The sequence below is a fragment of the Condylura cristata genome, unplaced genomic scaffold (assembly GCF_000260355.1).
Source record: "Condylura cristata isolate star-nosed mole 26May11 unplaced genomic scaffold, ConCri1.0 scaffold00016, whole genome shotgun sequence".
NCBI lineage: Eukaryota > Metazoa > Chordata > Mammalia > Eulipotyphla > Talpidae > Condylura > Condylura cristata.
The window spans coordinates 25,197,790-25,204,877 of NW_004567117.1; positions in this window are offsets into that span (position 1 = coordinate 25,197,790).

Genomic DNA, 7,088 nt, shown 5'->3' on the forward strand with positions numbered 1-7,088 from the left:
CAGATACATTATGTATCACACAGCTCCCCAAACATTCCTGAATGATGCTGTCTTTCTGCTAATTAAATCTACACCACTCTTAGGAGACGAGAAAAGGTTTTGAGGGTTTTTTTTTCCCTTTCTATTTTTTTTATTATGCTTAGTTCTTTTTTTTTTTTAAAGGAAAATTAAAGGTCAGCTGTTAATTAGCTACTTTTGAAAAGTATCCATTAATATTACATAAATTACTGCCTACAAATCCAATTAAATTCTTAGGTCATATTGGAACTAAATAGATGATTTAATTTTCAGGGCACATTATGAAATGAGGTCTATAGGAGAAATCGATACAGACTCTGCAAAGGACTAAGTTATAAGTGTGTGGGTATGTGATTATCTACAGGTTTTCAATATACTTTGTCAAATGTTAAGTTCTACTCTGATTAGATGGAGTTGTGTTAGGTGCTTAGTTAAAACTCTTGGTTGCTGTTAAGACTAACAGCCAATAATTAACAAAGTGCTTAAAAAAAGAAAAAGGAAAAAAAGGGGGGGACCATAACAATAATAAATGTAAAAAATTAGAAAAGCTGTATTTGTTATGAAATGAAATACTTGAAATGAGGTGTTCTGAATAGTTATACACAAACCCAGTAATTAGACTTTAGTTGCTCAGAAATTAATATGAATTATAATAATCAAATTATATCAATGTAGTTGAAAAACGATGCTTAAGGAATGTTCCAAAATAAGGAAATTATTCTCTAAATTATAATTCAACAATTTTCAATATTTATTTTGTCTTGTGGAACTCACTATATCATGGCTTTTGAAGAATATTAGTTTTCTAGTAGTCAAGGGTCTGTCAAGGAATAAGAATGTTTATTCTCACAGTTTTGGAGGCCAGAAGTTCAAATTCAAGGTGCCGTTTGTCCTTCGTGTTAACCGAGGACTTTCTCCTCAGCCTGCAGATGCCACATTCTTGTTGCCTCCTTCCAAACTCACTTCTGTTTTCCTGTTTGACTGTATGTAGCTCTTTAGTCTCCTAGAAGCTTGTTGGCCATATTGGATTATGGGCTACTCTCAAAACTCCATTTTACCTTATTCACTTCTGTAAAAACCCTATCTCCAAATAAGGATGTTTTCTGAGGTACTGGGCTTAAAAATTACAACATATAAATTTCAGTAGAACATAATTTACCTATAACAAAAAAGTATCATGTACATTATAGGGAGAACTACACTTACCTAGACCTGTTGGTTGGCATAACTAAAGAATTACTTTGAGACTTTAGGTAGTCTAACATTGAGGTTAGATTTACGGAGTTTTATTTCACAAGTAGGTTCAAATTCTAACTTCAAGTACTAGTTGAGAAAACCAGATTATGCTGTTTAACTTCCAATGTGTGTCAATTATCTCCTTTGAAAATAACACATTTTTCTGAAATCTTGAGCATTAAGACATCTTTAAGCACATTTTTGAAACAAAGAAGTGGCTAATAAAGTGAACATATTATGCTAAAACAGAAAGCTTTGTTAAGATATAATTCACACTCCATAAAGTTTACTCATAGAATATATACAATGATTTTTAATTTATAAAGATATTCAACCCTCATCAGAATTCAGTTCCATAAACTTCTATTGGTTTAAATAATTTTTTTGCGTGTGCTTTTTTGAAGTCAGATCTTGCTCCTGTTCTCAGCACCAGGGAAACTGTAATCTGCCTTTTGTCTCATACAGATTTCTTCATGCTGGATAATTGATTTATTTTATTTTTAAAGATTCATTTATTTTTGCAAACAAGAGCTGAGGTACAGGCCAGAGACATAGTAGGGAGGAGAAGGGTGATTGAAATACAGTGTTGAGGTGAGCAACAGGTGAGAGAGGTCTGCTGCAGCTGGGTCAGCTCCCTGGCCAGCGATCGAACTAGCTGCAGTGACTTCAGATGACTTCATGATGCTTCCACTTAACTCCTTGCACTTCCCAAGGAGGTCCAATGCTGGATATTTTATATGAATGGATCCATAGGATATGTGTTCTTTTCTTACAGCTTCTTTCCCTTTCCATAACACATTTGAGTTGTTTCCATGTTGTAGCATGAATCAGTAGTCTTTTTTTATTTATTTCTGAATCAAATCCCATTATAGAGATATGTAAAAATTTGTTTTATCTGTCATCAATTGATGGACATTTGGGTTTTGTGACTTTTTGGCTTTGTAAATAATGCTGTTATGAATGATCACGCCCAGGTTTTATATGCACACACACACACACACACACACACACACACATATATATGTATAAATATATGTAAATATATATATTTCATATATACATAAATGTATGAAAGAAACATAATGAAAATTGAGCTCATCTATTTAGTGATGCATACATAGTGTGATCCACCCTTTATTCTGATCTTTTATTCTTTTTTTTTCTATTTTTCCTCTTTTTATAACTTATTTTCTCATCTACTTTCCTTACCATGCCTTTTCTTTTCTACACTATTTCTCTCTCCTCCCACCTCCACCCTGCACCATGTCTATATCATTTATTTTCCACAAAATGTGATACTCACACTTGTTTCTTGTCTTTTCTGTACCATTCTAAACATGTCCAAGTATATTGGCAACAGTTTACACTCTTCAAATAATCCACTCTATGAAGCAGTTAATGTTATCTTTCTAATAAACAATTTCAGTCAGAGTAGCCATAAATATTCTTTCTACATTTTCATCAAAGCCAGAGCTTTGTTTGGTGTTTTGGTTTTAAACAAACACTTGTCCCAGCAGTGCAGCTCACCAATATAGAACAGAATTACAATGTACTTCCAGCCAAATTCAGTTTATTGTCAATTTCAGTAGTGTTTCTTATGGTAGCAATTATTCTCTGTAAGCCTGCAAGCAAGCTACAGAAAACTGAAATCATCAAAGAGTTTTTATCTGCAGCAATTCCAGAAATGGCAGGTAGCTGATAGTTTAAACTTTAGTTCTCTGCAGTGGAATAGTGCAAATAGGAGAATGCCATCTGCCTGCTCCTGTAGGCTTTCTGAAAAAAATACCCAAGTTAATAAAATTTGGGGGTTATATTCAATGACTTTGGTTACTATTGCACTGGATGCTATTTCAGATATTTCATAGACTCTCTGCTGTAGCCCTAGACAACACTGAAAACAATTCACAACTTGGAGCGACATTGCATATTTTAATGTATAAATTAAATATTTGAATATTTACCTCAACTTTGTAATTACCTGGAATTAAACCATACAAATATAAGTTCCTTGACTTAAACTAAAAATAAGATGATTTCTAAAAGTTGCATGAACTGGAAAAAATAGGAAAATAGGAAACTTTAAAATTTAGAGATTTCTTAGATTTAATTGTAACTCACCAACTTCTTATTCTACATGTTGATGATTTATTTAATGCATCTTAAACAACAATGGACATTTTATATAAATACTCTAGGAGACTTTTTTAATTTCTTTACTCAGTAAGTCAACCAATTATGTGTTAATCTTATTTGCTAAGTTTTGAGTAGCATACGTATTGTGACTAAAATATTAGTCAGAAATGCTCCCTTGTGGCTTATATTTCAGCACACAAAAATGTTAATAATTATAAGTATACAAAGGAATCAAGTAGACAGTGTAATGTGTACATAAAACTAAGTGATATGGTATGAATATGTTTGTCCCTTTCAAAATTCCTATATTGGAATTCTAAGACCCAAATTAAATTACAAGGTGGAGCCATTGGAAGATACTAGGTCTTAAAGATAACTATGAGAAATGGGATTCGTCCTTATAAATGAGGCAATGCTGCAATGTTGCTCTTCCATGAAGTGTGAGGTGTAACAAGACGTGGGCATTTTGTAACCTCTCACAGAACCCAACTATAGTAGTACTCTAATGTCTAACTTCTGGCCTCCAATATTGTGAGAAATAAATTCCTTTTGCTTATGAAGCTACCTAGCCTGTGCAGTTAAGGTGTGGCAAAAGGGTTAGACTCAGCAGGGATTTGTAGTTTGTGTCAAATAGTTTCATTTATATATTAGGAATACCAATTGAACATTGAGTACACTGGGATTTCAAGCATGGGGTAGCTTGGTATGTTCTTTCAAAATTTAGACAGTCTTTCAGGCTAAAAGTAGGTGTTAGGTGACCAGTGCAAATTTAACCAAAAGTAACTGTAAATATAGAGATATGTAGATATTTCCAAGTGTTTTAGAAGGCAAAGTAACATCAGTTAATATGAACACAATAAAGAGTTAAGATGTCAGAGATGTAGTCTCAAGTTTTTGATATGTATATTTAGAGATTCAGAATTAGTAGGGATTATTAAGAAGTGTGATAAAACATGAATTTTAAACTGAGTGAAATAACCTTGGCTGGCTCAAAAATACTGTGCATTTCCTTATAGGTTAATGGGTTCTGCCAGTTTGTTTTATTGAGATGACTATTTAGATTATCAGGTCCTTGTAATTATTGACAATTATAAGTTTGGGTCCCCATCAGTTTTATTTTTTTTCCCAGATGCACTAGATATTACTATACCCAATATAATATAAAATGGATCTATTCATTACTATGATTCGAAGGCATTAAACCTCTAAATATGTTTCATATTAATTATCATCAGACATTGAAAATACCTTCTTGATCCATGGGCCTATTAGTGTTGGAAATAGCAAAATCTTTCATTATAAATACTACTACTTATTGCTAGGAAGAGGGAAAACAGTGTGTGTCTGGCAGAAAGGACATACCATTTCTTTCTGTTATCAGTCTATCAAACTTATGTCTTACTAAGACTACTTCAGATGTTTACTTTTTTTTTATTTATTTTTTTATTAAAAAGTTTATTTTTACATCATTTTTCACATTTTTTTTTCATCTCAATTGTAATCCCCACGGGCTTCCCATCACCAAATCACCCCTGTGCCACCACCATAGTCCCGTGCATTTCCCTCCCTTCCCCCCCCCCCGTTTTTGATCCCATTCCCCACTCCACCCCCACAGAATGTCTCTGGTCTATGGTTGTTCATTATTTTTGTTATTTTCTCGCCTGGTCCATTATACTCCTGCTATGAGTGAAACCATCCGGTATTTTTCTTTCTCTTTCTGGCTTATCTCACTAAGCATGATCTTTTCCAGCTCCATCCAAGTTGCTGCAAAAGACATGTGTTTCTCTTTTTTGGTTGCTGAGTAATATTCCATTGTATATATGTACCACATCTTTCTAATCCAGTCATCTACTTTTGGGCAACAGGGCTGCTTCCATGTTTTTCCAATTGTAAATAAAGCAGCAATAAACATGGGGGTACAAGTATCTTTTTCAATCAGTGTTTTTGTGTCTTTTGGGTAGATACCTAGGAGTGGGATTGCTGGGTCATAGGGAAGCTCCATGTTTAGCAATTTGAGGAACCTCCAAACAGTTTTCCATAGTGGTTGTACTAGTTTGCATTCCCACCAGCAATGCAGGAGAGTTCCTTTTTCTCCACATCCTCGCCAACATTTGTTGTTGCTAGTTGTTTGAAGATGTGCCATTCTCACTGGGGTGAGGTGGTATCTCATTGTGGTTTTAATTTGCATCTCCCTACCAGATGTTTACTTTTATAGCTTTCTTTAAGTCATTATGTGCAAACTATGGAAACACAAGAGTGATGTGTTTTGTATGTTCTGCCCTAAACCAGAGAGATATAGAAGTATTGTCATCTTTAAGAAAAAAAATGTCATTCTATTATATTTCAGAACATAGGAAACATCATAAAATAATATGAACTTTGAATTTTACAAACTTATTTTCTAAGATAATCTCACTACATCTTTTGACTGGATTTATGGTTTCATTTCCATGAAAGACACAGCAATAGACTTACCGATGTTCATAGATCTTTCCTTGATTTTCAGGTCCTTTAGAACATTGAAGCAGATGTAACTCTACACATAGGATGGACATCTACTGATTTTTCTGATCACTTACTGAAATAGTCTGCTCTCTGCCAGGCATTATACTGTGTATTATGATTTGAAAGTGACTTAGTATAATGTGGATTCTTATGGAAATGACAAATGACATTTTATATTCAGTTCTTTAAAATTTTATGGTGCTCAGTTTCAAATATTTAAAATCTATTTGGCTATAAATGAAATAGTCACTTTTGATACTTCCTAGCTTTCTTCACTGATCATTTTTAATGTCTTTCAAGTTCTTTCTTTTCTTATTTCTCTTTAATATATTTTTGTCCTTGTAACTTGTATCAGCAGTGTCTCTATCCCTTCTATTCTTCTACTTTACTTCTTATAGAAACTTTAATAAAAATATTTGCTTTTAATCTTCAGTAATTAAAATCCTGTGAAATCCTGGTGTCTTATACCATTGAACTTAACAGATGAGATAACTATGATAATCAAACATACAACCCTTTTTTTGTACTTCAACCTCTAATAATTTTGTGATCCTTCTCTCTGTAAATCATAAATCTTATTGTCAGGATTAATTACTAAGAATTTTGAATAACTGTATATGTTTAGTAGTCATTGGAAATGTGGGTTCAGGAAATACATACCCCTTCTAAACAAGTGTATAAGTAAGCTAGCAACCATATAGTCCTTTCTATAAAAAACAAAACAAAACAAAACAAAAACATAAACTTCAGAGAGAAAACGACAGTGTTCTTTCCACGGATTAATGGAAGTAAAGATTCTCATATTGGTTTAGTGGCAGTAGGCACATGGCTAGGAAGTGAACATTTGAAAGACATATCTCATAGGGAATGTCATTGCATGCATAGGCTTTGAGGTTGTTGAAGGAAAATTATAATCTTTCGTCTCCTTTTTCAACTAACCAACTGGTTTTTTCCCCCTGTTTTATGGAAGCAGAAGTTGTTTGGCATCACAAAGTGACACTACCCACTACCTGTATATTAAAAAAAAATAAATCCATATTTTCAAAATGTTTATATTCCCAAATTATGAAAGTGTAAGCCTAGTTTAGCATTTGTTTATTTAACTCCAGATTTAACTATGTTCTAGCTAAATCAATGTTTGGACTTGATAGAACCATAGCATACAGGTAATGTGTTTTTATAATGACAGGGCTGAT